The 21,061-nt window shown below is 34.6% G+C and overlaps 1 pseudogene; it reads right to left on the bottom strand.

Moving 5' to 3' along the window:
* Positions 1-3,450: 3,450 nt before the first annotated feature.
* LOC102504150 lies at positions 3,451-20,809 on the bottom strand (annotated as a pseudogene).
* Positions 20,810-21,061: the final 252 nt, after the last annotated feature.

Here is a 21,061-nt window from a genome sequence, read left to right as displayed (position 1 = left end):
ACCCCGCATAACTCTGGTAGTTTTGTAGACTTAAATCCATGCTACCTGAGTACAGAGTGTAACCACTTAACCGTTTTGATACGATGGATCCCCTTTTTGGGTTGTAGTTTTTCAAAATGTAACATTGATAATTTCCCATTATTAAGCTATATCTTAAATTTTAATATTATGGCAAAAGTATAATTTTTTTCCAGTTGTATATTGCTGCATAAAAAAATGCCCTTAAAAGTAGGGATTTAGAACAGCAGTACTCATTTTATTTTTATCTATTACAGTTGTGGGTGTTGTGTAGGCTCAGCTAAGTGATTATTGTAGGATGTTTCTCAGGTGGTTACAGTCTTGTGGCTGGGGTTGTAATTATGTAGACATAGCTGGTGATTGGTTTGAGAAGACTCAATCTGTTGGAAGGTCAAAGTTCTGGGACTTCTTAGGCATATCTATGAACTTTCCACAAATGATCATTTACGACGGGGAGTTTGGGTGTGGTGCAGGGCTCCATGCTGAGTATGGAGCTACGGAGGGAGAGAGAGACAGAGAGTGAGACAAAGAAAGAAATAGACAATGTGTTGCATTTTGTAACTGAGTATTGGAGGTTAGACTGGAACATTTGTGAGACAGCAACAAAATTTTCTTTTTAAATTTTTCTTTTAAAGTTTTTGGAGGGTAGGTAATTAAGTTTATTTATTTATTTTAATGGCAGTACTGGGATTTGAACCCAGGACCTTGTGCATGCTAAGCATGCACCCTCCACCTGAGCTATACCCTTCCCTTCCCAGCAACAAGACTTCCCAAAGTTCAAAAGAGAGGAAATTTCTTGATGGGAGAGGTATCAAAGATTTTTGTCATATCTCAAAAACAATATAAATGTAAGTATTTGAAGTAAGCCAGCAGAGGTGCTTGAGCTATTTTAAAATTACTTCAATATTGGCATTAAAACCACAATCATTAAATCTTTGTGAGTTAAGTTTTTTAAAACTATTGAAATTGCAAATATATGTTGTAATATATTTATCTATAATATGTAAAATGTGTAGTTGGTGTACTAAAAAACAGCTCTAATTTGATATATTTCATATGTCAGATTTCTAGTCATTTCAAGTGCTCTGAATGAAACTAATAAATTGGTAACAAGATATCAAAAATTGTAGAACTTAATATCTTGAATGAATATGTTATTTTCACTAATAATTTTTAAACCATGTAAATAAGAAATGAAAACATTATTGTGAAAGGTCAAATAATGATGTCTAGAGAATAAAAATTTAAATTCTCATCATTGGGAATTCAGTATATTCTTTAAGAGCATTTCTTCTGTGGTTTATAAATTTACATACATGTAATTTTATTTCCAAAGGAGAATGTCATACTTTCTTTGTTTGTAATCTCTGTACGTGTTCTTTATTTAGTAAGTGACATGGAGAGCATTCAACAACATGGCCCATAATCTATCCGTTTCCTCTCATAGCTGTATAACCCATACCTATGTTGTAGTTAAGTGTGTTTACTAGTGGATAGCCATTTAAGTTCTAGTGGAATATTCAGAATATAATAATGAACATACGCAAGTTTTTCTGCATTCCTAGATGTAGAGTTGCAATTGTCAAACACTGTTTATATTTTATTTACAAGAGTATTTCCACAGTATACTTCCAGAAAAAATAGTGATCCCAGATTGTTTTTTCCATAAATCATCTGTAGACAAATAATTTATTGACAGTTCCCATTTCCCAATTCACCAGTGGCCTGTGTCAACATTTGTATCTCATTGGCAATTTCACTTTTGGGAAAATCCTGTTCATATGCTTCATCTATTTTCATTGTGACTGTTTGACTTTTTATTGAAGGTAAGTAGTGGTGATCACTGTACAGTGACTATGAATCCTATTTGTGTTACACATGTTGCAGAATCAATTTGAAGAAAAGTATTTAAGCCTAGATGCATCATTTAACAATATTATCTACTATGGTGCCGTATTAATTCCATTTTTTTTTTTACAAAAGGTTTTATTTATCTGAAAGAGTTGTATGAAAAATTCTGTGGTAAATGTTTTCTAAAGTTCCCTAAGCATCATGTTTTAAGTTATTTTTAAAATAAACTATGCCTTAGGCTGAAGAATGTCTGACATATGACTTGGATGATGCTCTTCTTGACCAGTAAGATAAGTAGACTTTTCCTCATCTGGACCATGTCGATCATAAAGGGCTTTCCTGATGTGCCGTTTTCAGGATAGCCTTCAGATTTCTTTCCTTTGATTTACTTATTTTCCAAAAAATTTATGTAATTTTTGTATTCAGCCTATTGTTACTGATTATGTAAGTCATAGTGGGCCTAGGTTTAAAGAAAATGATGCTGTTATTATTTTTGTTGTGACAAAAGATTAAACATTTACATTTAAGTATTATGGGAAGGAAGGGGAAATAGGTTCATGAGGAAAGAGACAAAAGAATGACACACATGATGTTAAGTATCATTATATAAAATAATAGTAATTATTTCAATCTGTGTTCCACAAACACAGTGAATTTCACAACGTATCTTCAAGCTGCTAAGTGATGCTTTGTATTGTTTTGAAAAAATGTATATAGATATAAAGATATATAGATATAGACAGGGTATATAGATGTTTCCAGGTACATTTGAAGAGAATGAAAATTCAGTAAGTCCCTTTGGTGTACATGTTACGTATTTTCTTAATATATAATAGAAAACTTAAATCCATTATCAAAAGCTGAATATGGGAGTGAAAGAGATCAGGTAAATATTTTTTAAATTAAGGAGAAAAAGAAAATTAAGTCAAGGATTTTCACAAATAGCTCAGTTTTATAATAGGAAGCAGGTAGCAGTTGCTGTATTCCTACTTCCAGAGACATTTCACTGGGACATGAGTTAAACTGGATGAAGGCAAATGACTTGCCATGGCTTTAGATAAGTAGTGATTCTGAGGCTGGATACACAGTAAAAACCAAGAAGTGTTAGTGGTCTCACAAATAAAATGGAAGGGTGAATCTTTTTCACAATTCCAATTATTGGAACACTTTTTGTGGTAAGATAACGTAATAAAATTCCAGAACAAAATAAATTTACAATTTTCAGATTATCTTCAAAATAATATGGATAATATAAGTAGACTTGTTATTTTATTATGTATATGCACACCCTGTGAAAGACAGTTAAATTCAATAATTTCTTTTTAGTAAAATTTTGAATTAAACTAATCAATTTCAATATATACCTATATAGTTTTATTTTTATTTAATTTTCAGCAGCTTTTCTCTTTTCATAACATATTTCTAACTCTCAAGCAGGAAGAAAATCCCTTGAAAGCAAATTTTGATCTTTGATGCTAAATTGTAAAAAGTCCTTTTGTCACAGGAGAACAGGAACCTCATCATAACTCCTTCTTGCTGGAATCAGCTGAAACAGATCCATGTATGGGGTGTTCCTGCTTCAGGCCTCAGATAGAGTTACTCCTTTTTTTCCTTCTTTCCTGCTATAGGAAACTTCTGGCAGCAAAACAGACAGCATTTTGTGATGACAAAGAGAGCAGCTGCCACACAGGCCAGCAGGAACCCAATCACATCCAGAGAGTGGTACTGGTACCAGGTGAGGTCGTGAGCGGCTGGCCGCAGGTGCTTGGCTCCTTTGTGGTGCATGACAGACTCGATCCAGAAGACTGCTCGGTCCAGGGGCTTTATAGGTTGATCGTGTTGAATGGTTGATAACCTCATAGCATTCTGCTTGTAGCTGAAGGAAAAGCAGACGTTAATTTTTAGAATAAACTAGAAAAGATACATATGTGGAATTTTCATGCACGTGGTAAAAATGTGTGCCACATTGAATGGAAGAAAAATAGATTATTTTTCTCAGAGATGATTATAGATCCTAGCTTATGTGCTACAATTTGTTGAATGCATAGAATTTCAAGCTATGGAGAAAAGAGAGAAATTAGGAGAGGACAGGTATTTGTAGCGAAAACAATGGAATGGGTTAGGTCCTGATGTTGAAATAAAAGAACAGAAAAGATATACATGATTTGAGTGTTCACAGTTTGTATTATCTAGGAAGGATTTTTTTTTCTTTGTATATAATGACAACAAAAAATTTTTTTATATTGAGGTATAGTCAGTTTACAAAGTTGTATCAAGTTCTGATGTACAGTATAATTCTTCAGCCATCCATGCATATACATATATTCATTTTCATATTCTTTTTTGCCATAAGCTACCACAGAATATTGAATATATTTCCCTGTGCTACATAGTATAAGCTTGTTATTTATCTACTTTATATATACCAGTCAATATATGCCAATCTCGAACTCCCAGTTTATCTCTTCCCACTCTCTTCCCCCCCGGCAACCGCCAGTCTTTATTCTATGTCTGTGAGTTTGTTTCTATTTTATATATACACATTCATTTCTTTTTTTTTTTTTTTAGTTTCCACATATAAATGATAACATATGGTATTTTTCTTTGTCTTTCTGGCTTGCTTCACTTAGAATGACACTCTCCAGGGCCATCCATGTTGCTGCAAATGGCATTATCTAATCGTTTTTTATGACTGAGTAGTATTCCACTGTACAAATATACCATAACTTCATTATCCAGTCATTTGTTGATGGACATTTAGGTTGTTTTCATGTCTTAGCTATTGTAAATAGTGCTGCTGTGAACACTGGGGTGCAGGTGTCTTTGAATTAGGTTCCTTCTGGATATATGCCCAGGAGCAGGATTCCTGGATCATATGGTAAGTCTGTTTTCAGTCTTTTGTGGAATCTCCTTACTGTTTTCCACAATGGCTGCACCAAACTGCATTTAGTAAGGAATTGTTAATAGACCTGTTAGACAAGTTTTAAAATACTATCATAATCCAGAGATAGGAGGAAAATCCATGTTGAGATTCAGAGGTATGTCCAGTCGGGGCTGGTGAGCAGTTGGTATTTAGCATGAATTGGTATTTATCTTCTATTAGTGAAGTGGTGGTTAAAAGTTTGGAAGTGATTGCCTTGTTTTGAATCCTGACTCTGACATTTGCCTTGATGTCTGCTGTGTTATTCTTTCCTTAGGTTTTCATTGATAAATGGGATGGATAGGAATGGTATCTGATCTGATTATTTGGAGGAATAGTATATCAATTCTTAAGTATTCCTGGCATACAGCAGACTCTTAGTAAACGTTTGCTAGTATTGGTGGTGTTTTTCTTGTGAGTGATTTTAGAATCTGGCGAGTGCTCAACATTTCACTTTCTGGCATTGCAGTTGCATTTGTCTCTAGTGTTGGAATGACCATGGACTAACAGACAAGGAGGAAGGGAGGAATAAAGAGATATGGCTCACAAACTCTAAATCACGAAGTGCAGTAGCATGGCACTGAAGCAATAACAAGGAGGTAAAATCTCTTTGTGTTCTGTATAAAGCACAGGAGGAGCCTTGGGTTTTTCAGAGGAGACACTTATGTGACATTTTTGTAATACAATAGGGAAACACTACCATGAAGAAGGTACTTAATATATGCAAAGGACTTAATACAATGTGTAGCATATAGCAAACATTCTGTATCTAGCAGCTAATAAATTATCTTCATTTTTGACACCAGCTTTACATTATTAAAAATTTAAAGTGGTATAATCTTTCCAAGAGTTACACTTTTACATTAAACTGCCAAATGAATCATATATTTCTTTAAAATTAGAAAGTGTGCTGCTTATGCTGTTCAGTTAGGACAATAGTTGTGTTAAAATTTAAATAAATAACACTGTTTTTAGGTAGCAGGATAGAAGTTTAACACACAGAAATCTGTTGCATTTCTTCACACTAATTATGAAATATCAGAAAAGGAAATTTTCACAAAAATCATGTCAGAAAAAAATAAAATATTTATGAATAAACCTGACGAAGCAGGTGAAAGACTTAGAGGCAGAGAAGTATTAAACATTGATTAAGGAAATTAAAGATGACTTAAAGAAATGCAAAGATATCCCATACTCTTGGATTGGAAGATTTAATGTAGTTAAAGTGGTCACACTACCAAAGCATTCTACTGATTTAATGGGGTCCCAATCAAATTACCCAGGATGTTTTTTTCACAGAACTGGAATTAATAATTCTAACATTTATATGGAATCACAAACAACCCAGAATTTCCAAAGTGATATTGAAGAAAAAGAACAAAGTTGGAAAAATAACCCTCTAAGACTTCAGACAGTACTGCAAAGTTACCGTAATCAAAAGAATGTGGTACTGACACACAAAATAAGACATATGGATCAATCGATCAAAATACAGAGCCCGGAAATAAACATACATACATACAGTCAATTAATCTTTGACAAAGTAGGCAAGAATATAAAATGGAGAAAATACAGCCTGTTCAGCAAGTGGTGCTGGGAAAGCTGGATATTCAAAACCAGTGAAGTTGTAACATTACCCCACACCATACACAAAAATAAACTCAAAATAGCTTAAAGACTTAAACATAAGTCACTATAATCCCCCTAGACGAAAACATAGGGAAAACATTCTCTGACATAAATCTTAGCAGTTTCCTCCTATGAAATCATGTCTACTAAGACAATAGAAATAAAAGCAAAAATAAACAAATGGTACCTACTGAAACTTGTAAGGTTTTCCACAATAAAGGAAACTGTAAACAAAACCAAAAGACAACCTACACAATGGGAGAAAATATTTTCAAATTATGCGACTGACAAGGGCTTAATTTCCAGAATATACAAACAGCTCATACCACTGAATAACAAAAAAACAAACAACTCAATTCAAAAATGAGCAGAAGAGCTAAACAAATATTTCTGCAATGAAGACATATAAATTGCCAATGAGCACATAAAAAATGCTCAGTATAGGTAATTATCAGAGTAATTCAAATCAAAATTACAATGAGGTATCATATCACACTGGTTAGAATGGCCATCATTAAAAAGTCTGCAAAGGACAAATGGTAAAGAGGATGTGGAGAAAAGGAACCCTCCTACTCTGTTGGTAGAATGTAGTTTGGTGCACCCATTTTGAAAAACAGTATGGAGATTCCTTAAAAAACTAAAGCAAAAGTTACCATATGATCCAGCAATCTCACTCCTGGGTATATATTTGGAGAAAACTCTAATTTGAAAGCTTCATGTACCTCAGTGTTCATAGCAGCACCATTTACAGTAACAAAGACATGGAAGCAATCTAAATGTCCATGGACAGATAATTGGATAAAGAAGTTGTGGTGTATATATATAGAATCATACCCAGGTATAAAAAAGAAAAGAATAAAATAATGCCATTTTCAGCAACATGTATGGATCTGGAGATTGTCATAAAGACAGGATGGAAGAAAGAAAGACAAATACCATATGATATCACTTATATGTTGAATGTAAAAAAACTGACACAAATGGACACATCTACAAAACACAAACAAATACACAGACATGGAAATTGAACTTAAGTTTACTAGAGGGAGTGGGTTGGAAATGGAGGATAAACCAAGGATTTGGAATTTGCAGATATTAACTACTATGTATAAAATAGATAAACAACAAGGTCTTATTGTATAGCTTAGGGAACTACATTTATTAACTTCTAATAGCCTATAATGAGAACAATTATGAAAAAGGATATATATAAACACACACACACAAACAAACGCATACATATACATACGTACATCATACAATAACTGAAACACTATGAAACACCATAAATTAACACTACATTGTAAACCGACTATGTCAGTTAAAAAAATAAAATAACACTGCTATTAAAGCCAAAATGTCAACTTTGCTATTATTACGAACACATTCACAAAAAGTTTTCTATTCAAAGTCATTATGAAACAAAAGGGAGAAAATACATACAGTAGTTGTGATAATAATAGTAATAATATTACTGAAATTCATGTAAATCCTCAAATGATTTGGAAACCAAATACGATCGCTTTGAAATAGGAATATCCAAACATGTTTTCCAAATAGACAAATAGAAGTATAACCAAAATATCTATGCATATACCTACATTCATAAGTAGTCTCTAAATAGTTGTAATTGGGTAAATTAGAAAGATATAGTTGCTTCCATTTATCAGGGATGGGATCAAAATATTAGCACAGACTTTGAGATACAGAGAAGAAGCTATCCATCACCAGTGAAGTGGGAGGGGAAACAAAAGGGTGGTGGACTAGGAGATACAAACTTTGGATGCAATATGTGTTCAAATATGTTTTGAGCAACAATGGGAAAATAGCCAATAAGTTTTATAACTGTTAAAGGAAAGTAACCTTTCAAAATAATATGCAACTAATTAAAAGAAAACAGGAATATCCCAACATATCTCTTCCAAGTCACTTTCTGATTTCAGTTCTTCCAAATAGTCAAAAAGAGTTATAGCAAAAAGAACTAAGAATATACCTATGATTTTAAGTAGTGACTACATAGTTGCAGTTGGGTAAATTAGAAAGTTTTGGTTGTTTCCCTTTTATCAGTGATAAGATCAAAATATTAGCACAGAAAACTTGGGAATTGCTAAATGTAATGAGAAGTTGAGATGGAGTATGTCATGGTGGTTTACTGAAAATAGACATCTTAGAAGAGCTTAAAATATTTGAGGAGTTCTCATGCTGAAAGAAAGTCATAACTGCGGATGAGTACTCTTACAACGTCATGATTCCCTACTTGAGCTTTGTCCTTTATGCTTCCTCTTAATTCTTCTTTCACCATTTCAGTGAGTCTTCTCATTCTAATGATGAGCTCTTTCAAAATTTCTCCATTTTCCTTAAATTTCTGAATAAGCTTTCTGCTAAAACCATTGCAAACAAACTTAACGTGACACTCACAGTAGGTGATTGTGGACTATTCAAAGCCCTGTGCAACTCTTACTCCTCATTGTGTTTATGTGAAGATGCATTGCTACCTCCCTGGCCTCCTTATGAGAACTTCTCTAGACAGAGTATGTAGTAGAAAAATATACATATGTACTCACGAAGGATTATTAATGACTTGCTTCAATGCATTGAGCAAATCTGTTGTTGACATTGTGTCCAAGTCCAGTCTGGCAGCTGCCCCCTTGGCCGTCATGTGAGCGATGTTATCGGGTTGGTCAGCAAACAAAGGAATGCCCACCATAGGGATCCCGTGGTAGATGGCCTCATAAATGCCGTTGGCTCCACCATGAGTTATAAAAGCTTTGGTTTTTGGATGACCTAGGATTGAGTGAATTTCAGTAAAATGATTAATTAATGTTAGAAATCAAATGAGAACTGGCCATTACAAGGCAGTGAAAGAAGCAGTGTCCTTTCGATAACAGATGATTATACACATGAAACTGCATTTCAACTGCTTTCAGAACTCAGATCAGGAAGCCACTCAGTCTGCTGGAGAGGGAAGTGAAGCCTTCATGAAAGGAGTGCTGTGTGAGTTGAATTCACAAATGTACTCCAGATTGTCAGGTGAACAAATGGAAAGAACATTCTGGGTGAAAGAAACCACAGAGCAAGAAAGGGGGAGGATGTGTCAAAAATACAGTCTCTTAAGGAAATAGTGAAGTCATTTAGTCTGATAGGAAGGGTGTCAAGGCAACAGGAAGGGGAATGTTCGTGCACTGGGACCAGAGGAAGGAAAAGCTACATTTTATCATGAAATGTGTTATAACTTCTTGAAAACATTGTGAAGTATTTTCCTATAGAACATGGGGAGTCACTGGTAATAAAAAGGAGCTGCTGTATTTCAGGGGCATTTAAAATACCCATAAGATGGGAAAAGATAGATGTAAGGAGAGAATTTATAGGCAAAGCAATAATCCCAGATGTTCTTGATAATTTTACTGTGAGAAGTAATTACAACCAAAATAAAGATTCTGTCCGTAAGAGATGTGACTCTTTAATAAAAAGTCAACTATTAAGTAGAGAAGAAACTTATTGTTACCAGGGGTAAAGAGGGTGGGAAAGGGTAAGTTGGGAATCGGAAATTTGCACCTCTTGGAGAGTGATCGAATAGTTGGCCATCTCAATTGTGGTGGATGTTTTATTGGTGTATACCTCTATCAAAATTCATCAAATTGTACATCCGAAAAATGTGTAGTTTACTGTACAGGAATCGTACCATAATAAAGGTGTTAAAAAAAAGCCAACCTTTATATTTTATTTGTTTTCCTCCAGGTCAAGAGAGAATAATGAAGATTCAGAGTGTTCCTTTTGCATGCTTGAATAATATGTTCTGGATAAGTTGGTTTCCTGTCCCAGTGCTGTCACTCCCTCAGCTGTTACCCTTGTTTCCAACATTTGTTCTCCCAGGTCTCACCAAGAAGGTCGTTCTGGGGGATCCACTTGTACAGCCGAGTATTGGGTCCTAAGGTATCTGGTTTCTTGCCATGGTATCTCCAAAGAACCTGTTAGGGTGAAGTAGATAGCTTATTCATGAGTTGAACTTCAAAGTTATAGCACGTTAGAATTCTAAAGAGATGAAAAGACATCCAGTTAAATGCCTTCCATACGACAGGTCAGGAAATGAGGACAGCAGATCCTAAGTAGAGATGACTAGTAATGCACTGACATCAATAGGAATACCCACATTCTGTGTACTTATTTTTATGTTCAATGAGGTATGGAATGAATCATGACATATCACACATGATGTCATTGACAAATGAATTTTTCAATGACAAATTCAAGTATTTATGAAATTGTTAGGTAGTCTGGATTCTAGTGAAAAAGCAAAACAGTGGCAAATTACTAATAATCTACACATTTGTTTTGCTTTATTTTATATACTAGCTCTTATTTTCAAAGTTGTTATTTGCTGAGTTATTTCTTATCGACTCTTAAGGAATGGAGTTTACGTATATCCACTTGTTAATGTGACAAGTTATTTTATTAGAATTTTACATGTTTTGATTTACTAATAGAAAGTACCTGCAGTTAGCCACTTAAGAGAAGTAAGTATTTCTGCTTATTTATAATTTATTAATAATAAGACAATTAATGCTGCTTAGAAAGTAAAACTTCTTTTAGATTACAAATTGTTAAGCGCTTTTAAAAAAAAAAAAAGAGAGAATTGGTATTTTTTGACATAAATCCAGATTATTACCACTATTAGTAGGTGTGAAAACATTTAAGTTTAGAAAGGAGGAGCATGTGGTAATTTACAAGTAACAATAAGGTATTGGAAAAGCTCCAAAAGTGGGATGCTAAAATTATTCAGCTGACCCTGAACACTTCAACAGTGAAGCACAGTGCATTGACAGCAGTGGTTAATGCGGTTTTCATATTCAGCACCAAAATAAGCCACCCATTTTGGATTTCCAAGTAATTCTTACACATTGGATTATAATTTCCTGGTGTCCAATTTCTATTTGCTGTGTGAGTGAAAGTGACGTTATGTTCTCAGCAAAAAATTAGCTCAGTTGTTTAAGAGAAGACTACAATATCAGATAGTAAAGTAGGAGTAGGTCACAAATAACCAAAGATCCCAGGTGTATTTTATTTTGTAGAGAGTAAGTTACTGCTGTATAATATGGGGAAGGAGGCAGTAGAATCTTTTCCATGCCAGTCTTCCTTATGCTTGACTTTCTCAAATAGTCCATTCTCCCTCCTCAGTCAGGAAGAGCAATCTGATAGGCTGGATGCAGAGTCCGTTATAGTCCACCCTTTACAATGCACAGGGTTCACCTTCAGGGCAGAACCCCATCTTCACTGTTTCTCTTTTATCTTCCTGCTTCAGGCTTTGGTAGGACCAAGGCACCCAGGGCAGGCTGATGTTTGTTTTTGTGTAAATCATGGTGCCTGACTGGGTGTCTGCAGGCAGCTTGGGGAGCCCTGATCATCTTTTCTCTGAATAGCACCCTGAAAAGCACACTGAATAGATCTGTTCCAAAATTTAGGGAAAATAAAGGCAGCCAGGATTACCTGGCAAGTATAAACTGCATAGCACATTTCCGACTTTTATCAATATTGCCCAACGTTACTGTGCTAGTACAATTACTGTTAAAATTTAACTCCTGAGAACTTCTGTGTGTGTACTGTGTCCTCAGGAATCCTTCAAGGAAAGCAGCGATGACAAGGCAGAATTTGGTGATTTCTCTACCTGCCCACAGTACCATTATACTAACCAGATTTCGCACTGCATCTCTCATGTATATTTACTTGATTATAGTGTGTATCCAAAATCATTGTCAAGACACTGTCTGTATTATTGCAGCACCTGCTATGTATATTCTGGCTTTTAAATATTTGAGACATGTTGGAGCTATCGTAATAATTTACCTTTCTTGCAAAGTATGTTTATAGTCAAACTTTTTACAAGATTTAACTGTCTCATTTTATAGTTGTCCACTATTATGTTTCTTTATCTACCTTTTGTGGAATCTGGGCAAGGGCTGATGCAATCACATTGGCTCTTTCTTCTGTTATGTTAGTGACAATCGACCCCAAAGTAAACACCACAATACCGTCTTCTCCTGAGCTCTGGACAAACTCTTCCATTTCCTGTCAAAAAAGAATTTTCTCCATTACAAATGAGCAACAGCATAGCAAACGTTATTGAAAGGATTGCTACAAACAGCTGAATAGTAAAAATTCTGATACAATCAGGAATTATTTCAGTAGTGGCTTTTTGAAAAAAAAAACCTGATAAAATATATGTAACATACAATTTACCATCTTAGTCATTCCTAAGTCTGTAGTTCAAAAGTATTAAGTACATTCACATTGTGGAACCGATCTGTAGAACTTTTTCATCTGGCAAAACTGGAAGTCTGTGCCCATTAAAAACTCCATTTTCCTCTTTGATCCCAGCCCCTGGCAATCATGATTCTACTCTACGTTTCTACAAATTTGCTCAGTCCACATACCTCTTATACGTTGATTTGTATAGTACTTGTCTTTTTGTCACTGGCTTACTTCCCTTATCCTAAGGTTCATTCATGTTGTGTCATGTGTCAGAATCTTCTTTTAAAGACTGAGTGATATTCGAGTGTTTTTGTATTCCATACTTTGTTTATTGCTTTATCTGTTCATGGAGAATTGGGTTGCTTCAAGTTCTTGGCTCTTGTGAATAATGCCTTTATGAATATGGTGTGCAAATATCTCCTTGGGGTGCTAGCTTCAGTTCTTTTGTATACACATCCAGAAGAGAAATAGCTGGACCATATGGTAATTCTATTTTATATTTTTTCTTTTGGAAACTCCTCAAAAGTTTTCAGTAATGGCTTTGTTTTAATAGACCTCATCCCTAATGTCCTTGGGAAGGAGATGTGTGATGTGAGGTCGGTTTCTTCTGTTATATGTATGTGTGCAAATGTGTGCATATAAGGAAGAAATGAGATAGAGGCAGTACACAGTAGTGAGGAGGACACACTGGTAAACAGTGTTAGACTCTTCATCAGTCATGTTATTAATTACTAACATAGATCCTTGGAAGGAGGTCACACAGCAGGATCTTAACTCATCTTTAATTCTTTCTTATTATAGTTCTACTAAATCATTTGTTTATTCCAGGCCCTTTCTAGAGAATTAGTTTGGAGTAGTCATTAGTATTTCATTTCCCTGACTATGATCACTAGGAGAAAGTTAGGATTTGAATGACTTTATCCTTCTCACAGATCTATAATCCTCATACCTTAACTTTAAGTTACTCAGAAGTTCCCCAAATCTGTCTCTAAATTACGAGTCACTGACATTGAGGAGTCTGGTATTATAGTTTAGAATTTCTGTGAAACAGCCCTGTGTGTCCTGTTAATAAGCAAGAGATATACTTGTGTAGTTGCATTTCTGAGTGAGCATACTGCTGGGTTTGTTTCCATGGGACACCCTCTGCTCTGAAATCACCTTGTATATTTGCTGTCACAGTAGGATGTGCTATGTGCAAGGGGCTGTGAGGGACCCTCATCATCACCTCACTAAGTCCCTGGGGGAGCACCTGCCCCACAGTGGGAGAGGAACACCAGGCTTTCTGTAGCAGAGATCTGGTCACCTGTGAGTAGTTCATGTCAGACTAAATAAAGCTCCTGGTGAAGCTGTATTTGATTGGAATTCTCTCAGAATTATTTTGTCTTGTAGTCCTTGACCCTTTCTCACTAAAAAATTGTTACTGTCTGCACTAGAATAATTACACATTGTTCAACATACTGTATTACAAAAAAAGTGCAAAGGAGCAATATTTTCTGGATCTCATTAAACCATATACTCCTGTTTTTAAAATATCTTTCTGCTGTTTTACATTCATTATTCTTTTTTCTCTGGAAAATTCTGACCTAATCCTTCCATTTAAAATGAATAGTTTATTATCATGATTAATGTCATAAAACTACTTTTTTTATTGAATTATATTCAGTTTACAGTGTTGTGTTAATTTCTGGTGTACAGCATTGGTATTAATTCATATATATATGACAGACACAGACACACACATTCCTTTTTATATTCTTTTTCAGTATAAATTATTTCAAGATATTGAATATTGTTCCCTGTGCTAAACAATAGGAACCCTATTAAAAACTGCATTCAAAACTATTTTCAATAGGAACAGGAAAATAGGCAATTTGTTTCAAAATTTAACTTTGCATTCTATATTGTGTAGATCATTCTTCAAAAGTACAATTTCACCCTGATGATCAGTTTTGCTATTAATGTCTCTGAACTTCCTTGTGACTTTCATGGTGCATCTAGGTAATGTGTGTATTTCCAGTGACCTGTCCCAGCATTTAAGGTTACCTGTGTTCTTTGTTTTTTCCTCATTGGCTTGCTCCCCAAAGCTGCCTCATCTCTCCTGTAGAAGATGCATCCCTATCATATTATTGTAATACATCCTCTATTTAAAAGTTAATCACTGTTGTGGACTGGTTATTCTCATTGTCTGACATCTGTATGAAAATAATATAAGCTCATGACATTATTCAATATAAGAAAAATTATAGAAGTGAAATAAGATGTATTTATATTCTCTGTCTAGGGATATCCTTAGTTTAAAATTTATAAATATTTTTTAATGATGAAATATGTTAGAGGTATAACATTATTTCAGTTGTATAACTTACTGATTTGATGCACTTATAGATGGTAATAGGATTGCCATCTTGATGATAGGTTGCACCTCTGTCATGTCACATGATTATTATTTTTCTTTTGTGGTTGGAATAATTAAGGTCTAGTCTCTCATCAAGTTTGATGATTAGAATATATTGTTGTCTATACTCACTATCCTTTACCTTAAATCTCCAGGGCTAATTTACTATGAGATGAAAGTTTATAATAACATTGAATAACATCTCTCCTTTTCTCCCACCCCCTAGCCCTTGGTAATCACCATACTATTTTCAGTTTATACAACTGACTCTTTTAGATTTCAGACAGAAGAAGTATAATACAGAATTTTTCTTTCTCTGCATGTTCCAAAATAGAAACAATGGTGACAACCTTCAGCTAGACTAACTAAAGAAGAAAGAAAACTCAAATAATGAAATTCGAAATGAAAGAGAAGACATTACAACTGAGACTCCAGAAATTCACTGGATCGTAAGAGATTTCTATGAAGAATTCTATGGCAAGAAAATATATAACCAAGAAGAATGGCTACATTTCTAGAAACAAGAAAGAATTAGAAAATCTGAACAGTCATAATAAGTAAAGATACTAAATCAGTAATCACAAGCTCCTGACACAGAAAACCCCAGGACCAGATGACTTCACTGATAAATTCTATCAAATATTTAAGGAATATTTAATGCCAGTCCTTCAAAAACTCTTCCAAAAAAACCTGAAGAGGAGGGAGGGAACACTTCAAAATTCATTCTTCAAAGCCAGTATATGTAGATACCAAGTAGATAGGAACACTCCTGGGAAAGAAAGGTATAAGCCAATATCCAGAATGATTATAGATTTAAAAATTCTCAAATCAGTGTCTGTTCGCTAAATTCTAGAACACATTAATAGTACCATATACCATGACCCAGTGTGATTTACCTGTAAGAGGCAAGGAAGTTTCAACATGCTGAAATCAATAAATGAAATACATTGCATTAACAGAATGAAAGGTAAAATAAGTTGATAATCTCAATAGCTGTAGGAAGAGAATTTGACAAGATACAAAATCTCTTTAAGATGAAAAACCTGACCATGTTGGGTATATAGAAGGAACATTCCTCAACAAAATAAAGGCTACATATGACAAACCCAAATCTAACATTATAGTCAACAGTGAAAATATGAAACGTTTTTCTCTAAGATCAGGAAAAGGCAAGGGTTCCCACTCTCACACTTCCAGTCAACGTAGTACTAAAAGTCCCAGCTTAGAGCATCCAGGCAAGACAAAGAAATTCAAGACATCCAAATGAGAAAGGAAGAAGTAAAATTTTCATTTTTTTTGCAGATGATATGATTTTTTTGTATGGAAAATCCCAAAGAGTCAACCAAAAGCTTTAACTAATGAACAAATTCTGTAAAGTTGCAGGATATAACATAAATTCAACATACAGAAGTCAGTTGCTTTTCTCTCTATTAATAATGAAATATATGAAAAATTATTCCATTCAACATAGCATGAAAAACAATAAAATAACTGGAAATAATTTTAGCCAATGAAGTGAAAAATCTGTACAGTAATAATTACAAGACTTTGTTGAAAGAAGTGAAGAAAACACACAAAAAGGAAAGTCATCCAGTGTTCATGGATCAGAAGAATTAATATTGCTACACTATCCACACTACCCAAAGCCAAAGGCCTCACACCTACCAATTCCAAAGTATTACTACAAAGTTGTAGTATTTAACAGTATGGTACTGCCCTAAAAATAGAGAAGTTGATCGACAAGTGAAACAGAATACAGAGTCCCAAATTAAATGCCTGCATATATAGTCAACTAATACTCAACAAGGGAGAGAACACCACCCACTGGGGAAATGGTAGTCTCTTCTTTTCTTCTAAGAAAACTGGATAAGCACATGGAAAAAAAATGATGAGACCCCTACTTTAGACCTCTCAAAAAATTAAATCAGAATGGATCAAAGACTTAAATATAAGATCAGGTATCATAATGTTCCTCAGTAATTTTCTGAGAACCTCATAATTAATGGAAAAGTTAGTAGTTTGAAGGAATAATTAACGGAAAAGTTAGTAGTTTGAAAGTTAGTAGTTTGCAGACATCCTCTTGCATTCATCTCTTGTTTTGCAACGTAGTAACAACAGCTACTATTACTAATATCGTTATATTACTGTTCATCTTCTATTTGTCCTTCTTTCTCTGGTCCTTACTTTCACTCCTACTAACACTGTGACTTGCTTGAAAGGAGAATGGGGATATCTTTAAAAAATAGAGTGAGATATAATCATCACTAATTTTATTTCAGCCTTTGAACGCTGTGATAGTTTACCATTGAATACCAAAACAATTTGTAAACAAATGAGATACTGTGTATGACAGTTGAAAAAGATATGTTTCATTTTTCCACCAATAAGGAGTAATCAAAAAAGGATCTCCTAAGAGATCACAAAATAGTTTGCTAAAGATTGCTTGCTTCCTATTTATATCTTGAATCAATTTAAAACAGCATGTCAATTTAAAACAGATTAGCTTCTTGCTTTCCTTCATAAGGAATAGTATCTTATAAACTGAAGAGAATTTTTGTAATTTGAAACTATGGGTAGTTTTTGTATTTAAGTGGTAGAAATTATTTGGTCGTTACTGTTAGTGTGCAGAATTAATGTGCTTATATACACAGTGTACATTTTCTGTCTGCTCATTCTGTCAGCAGCTACAATGTTGAGACCCGTGTTCCTTAAGGGAGCTGTACTGAGGTTTTCTGTATGCTTAGTTTAGGCAGAAAACACCTGTTCTAATAGACTAATTTATATCTTTCATGCTGTAAGATGTAAAACTCCAGGATTTTAGATGAGGAATGGTTTAAACGCTGTTGTGGAAGCAAGGAAATGTTGGATTTGGTGCAGAAGTTGTTGGGGCATTCATTTGTATTTTTGAGGAAGGGTCCCTGGTGAAGAGCCTCAACCCTTATAAAAAGTTTTTAGCTTGTAATCTTGCTCATCTGATTGCCCAAAACATGAAAGAATTCTCAACATTTAAGATTTTTAACTTAAGTGTATTAAATTATATTTTATTTAAATTCAGTTTTTAATAAATTTAGTATATGCTGTTATTAAATTTTTTGATTAAAAATCTTTTAAAATTTGCTTTTCAAGCACTCCATGTGCTATCTTCTCTTTAGGACTTTGCTAGAGCATATAGGTGTATTGGAAAATCAGTTCCTATTCAATTACGATTTAGATCCAGGTGGCTGGCACATGTTGGATTATTGATAGTGTAATAGTAACAAAATAACAATAAAGACAATAGTTAATGTTTATTCTGGATCAGTATGTGCCAGACATTTTGGATGTTTCATGTGTACTAACAACTTTTTTCCCAACTACAACTGTATGAGATTCGTACTGTTATTATGAGTCAGTATGGTCATGTCTGTATGAATATTGTAGTCTAGTTTTCCATCATTGTTGCCTGTATCTCTCAGCAAACCTGTGAAATGGTCTCCCTTTCTACTCTTACCCCTTCATAACCCAACCCAGTGACTACATCCTGTGTTTTTCTTTAAATGTGATTGTACCTCTCCCTTTCTTAACACTCTTAATTTTTTCCCGAATGCCCCTATTAGATGCTTCACACTCCTTAGAATGTCTGTCTCCAGCTTAATTCTCCAGCACCATCTGTCTCTTTACTCAGCCTCTTCCTGTTCAGACTAAACTTGGACTTCTTGGGAACTGTCACTAATTACTCTCCCTGGCTGTCTTTTGTATCTTCCTCCACCCCTGACCTACCCCGTCTGCTTATTCCTGCACATGTTCAGATCTGACCTTAATTATCAAAGAATCAGAGATACTTTCTATGAATTCTGTGAATGTTTCCTTAGCATTGTGGTCTTCCCTTATAACACTCTTTACACAATGTTTACGACTTGCCTGTATTCTGTCTTTCCAGTAGACTGTCAGGTGGCAGAAACTGTGTTTATATCATTCCTCTGCATATGAGCACTCACTTCTGGTATAGGCGAGTCCCTTTATAATTATTATTTTTATGACTGTCTGATGCTTCATTATGTGTTGAATAATGAAGGCTGTAATTTAACAGACATAGTGTCAAAGTCTCCCAGATGTCCCAATTTATTCTGTAATGGTAATGAATTTCACATACCTGTGCTAGTATAGAAATATGAGTTTCTAACTGACAAGTCACTTTATCTGGCTTCCCACATTTCTCTGCTGTATTAACCATTGTAAATAAAGAATGCATAAGTATTCCTATTGAAAATGCAAAGTGAAGACAACCACATAAATAGGAATATGTTACCATAGGCAGAGGTTTGGCAGGTTTGCAGTGGAGGCCTCCTACAAATTCAAAATTTGGTAGCCGTGGTCGAGGGAATTCAAAATCCCAGTAGTTTCGAATGAGCCACATGTCAGCTTTCCCAACTGTCTCCAATAATGTAGTGGGTCTTCCTGAAAGGAGAAACAAAAGCAAAAAGAACAAATGTTCGATCAAATGAGAATATTGCCATGTGAATGTATTAGGCAATATTTGAAATGGAGCTTGGAATAACGTAGTCAAAGATGTTTGTACGTGGCTGTTCTTTGATAAAGCAAATATTTTTTTTTCTGTCTATACTATACTATAATGTGGAAACTGAGCTACACAGGTAGAAACAATTTCTAAATGCCACCTACATACCTATGCTACAAATATATGCATAGCTCTTAAATCTACCTTTTTTTTTTTTATCAAGACGTTTTAGGAGGTTTCTAGTCACCTTTTTAAAGTTAAAAAGCAAAGTTTATTAAGATGGATATATAGTTTCTTGGAGATGTTGTACGTGCTTCAATTTGAGGTTTATGACTGCTGGAGTGTCCTGCGCTAGTAATGGGCCTTACCCAGTGAAGTAATTTTTCCATAATTATTATGAAATTGATGAAACATTTTATACTTTCATTTTATCATTTCACTTATAAAACATAAATTTCTGTGACGCTTTATTTATACGGTGTCATCTTCAAAGGCATTAGAAACGTTAAGACTTCATGCCACCAACTGAAAACATGACTTACCTAGTACTTCACTGTAAAAGTGATTCCACTTCTTCTCATTAAATGTCTGGAACCAAAAGTCAAAATAAAGTACGTACATCATATTTTTCACCCTCTCCATGAATGTCATTTGATCACCTAATTCTGACATGATAACCGGTACGTAGGATGGTGGGAGTGGAAGTTTTCCACCATACTTCTCCAGTGCAAAGCCCGGAGAGAAGCGGAGACTGTACACTAACGGGATTTGAAGTATCTCAGCCAGCAGCTCACCACAGGGTCCGACGGCATCTGCAAGAACAACGTCAAACCTTGATTCATGTAGTTTTGTCATAAGTTTCTTGTTTGAAACAACATCTTTACAGAGTTTCATTTGCATATCAGAATATTCCCACAAGATACTTTCAACTGTTGAAAAATAAGTCCAAAATGAGTCTTTTGCCAAATATGTCCATTTATCAAGCAAATGCTTGAAGACATACTTAAAATCATCTTTAGTTAAAAATCTCAAATTTAATAGAAGATTGTGTATTGGGATCAATAAAAATGGAAGCTGAAGATATCAGGACAGTCACCTCATGACCCTTCGTGACAAGTTCATCCAGAATTGTCTTCATATTAATCCAATGACTATATTCCACTGGCCACACCAGCACCTTCCCACAACTCCCAGAACTAAAGTAGCAATTCAGCTGCAGCAGCAGCAGAAGGGAGATCCATTTCATAGACATCTTGTTCACATGCAATGCTGTTAAAGAATTATTGTATTCTTTTGCTATTGCTCATGCTTATATCCAAGGAGAAATCAATCAGGAAGTTAAAATACAACTCCTATATCTCTAGTAGTACGTTATATGAGTAGTCAGCAGCTGTGGGAAATCAAGTGAAAGGGCAAAGTGTAGAACACTTGGTGTTTCTACAGTGTGTTTACTGTTGTGTTGTCAGTGCTGTCACCCCTCTAAATGTCGATGACCTTGCACATG

Source organism: Camelus ferus, chromosome 2 (assembly GCF_009834535.1).
Source record: "Camelus ferus isolate YT-003-E chromosome 2, BCGSAC_Cfer_1.0, whole genome shotgun sequence".
Lineage (NCBI taxonomy): Eukaryota > Metazoa > Chordata > Mammalia > Artiodactyla > Camelidae > Camelus > Camelus ferus.
The sequence above is the reverse complement of the archived record's forward strand: the minus strand, read 5'-3'. Positions and strand labels throughout refer to the sequence as shown.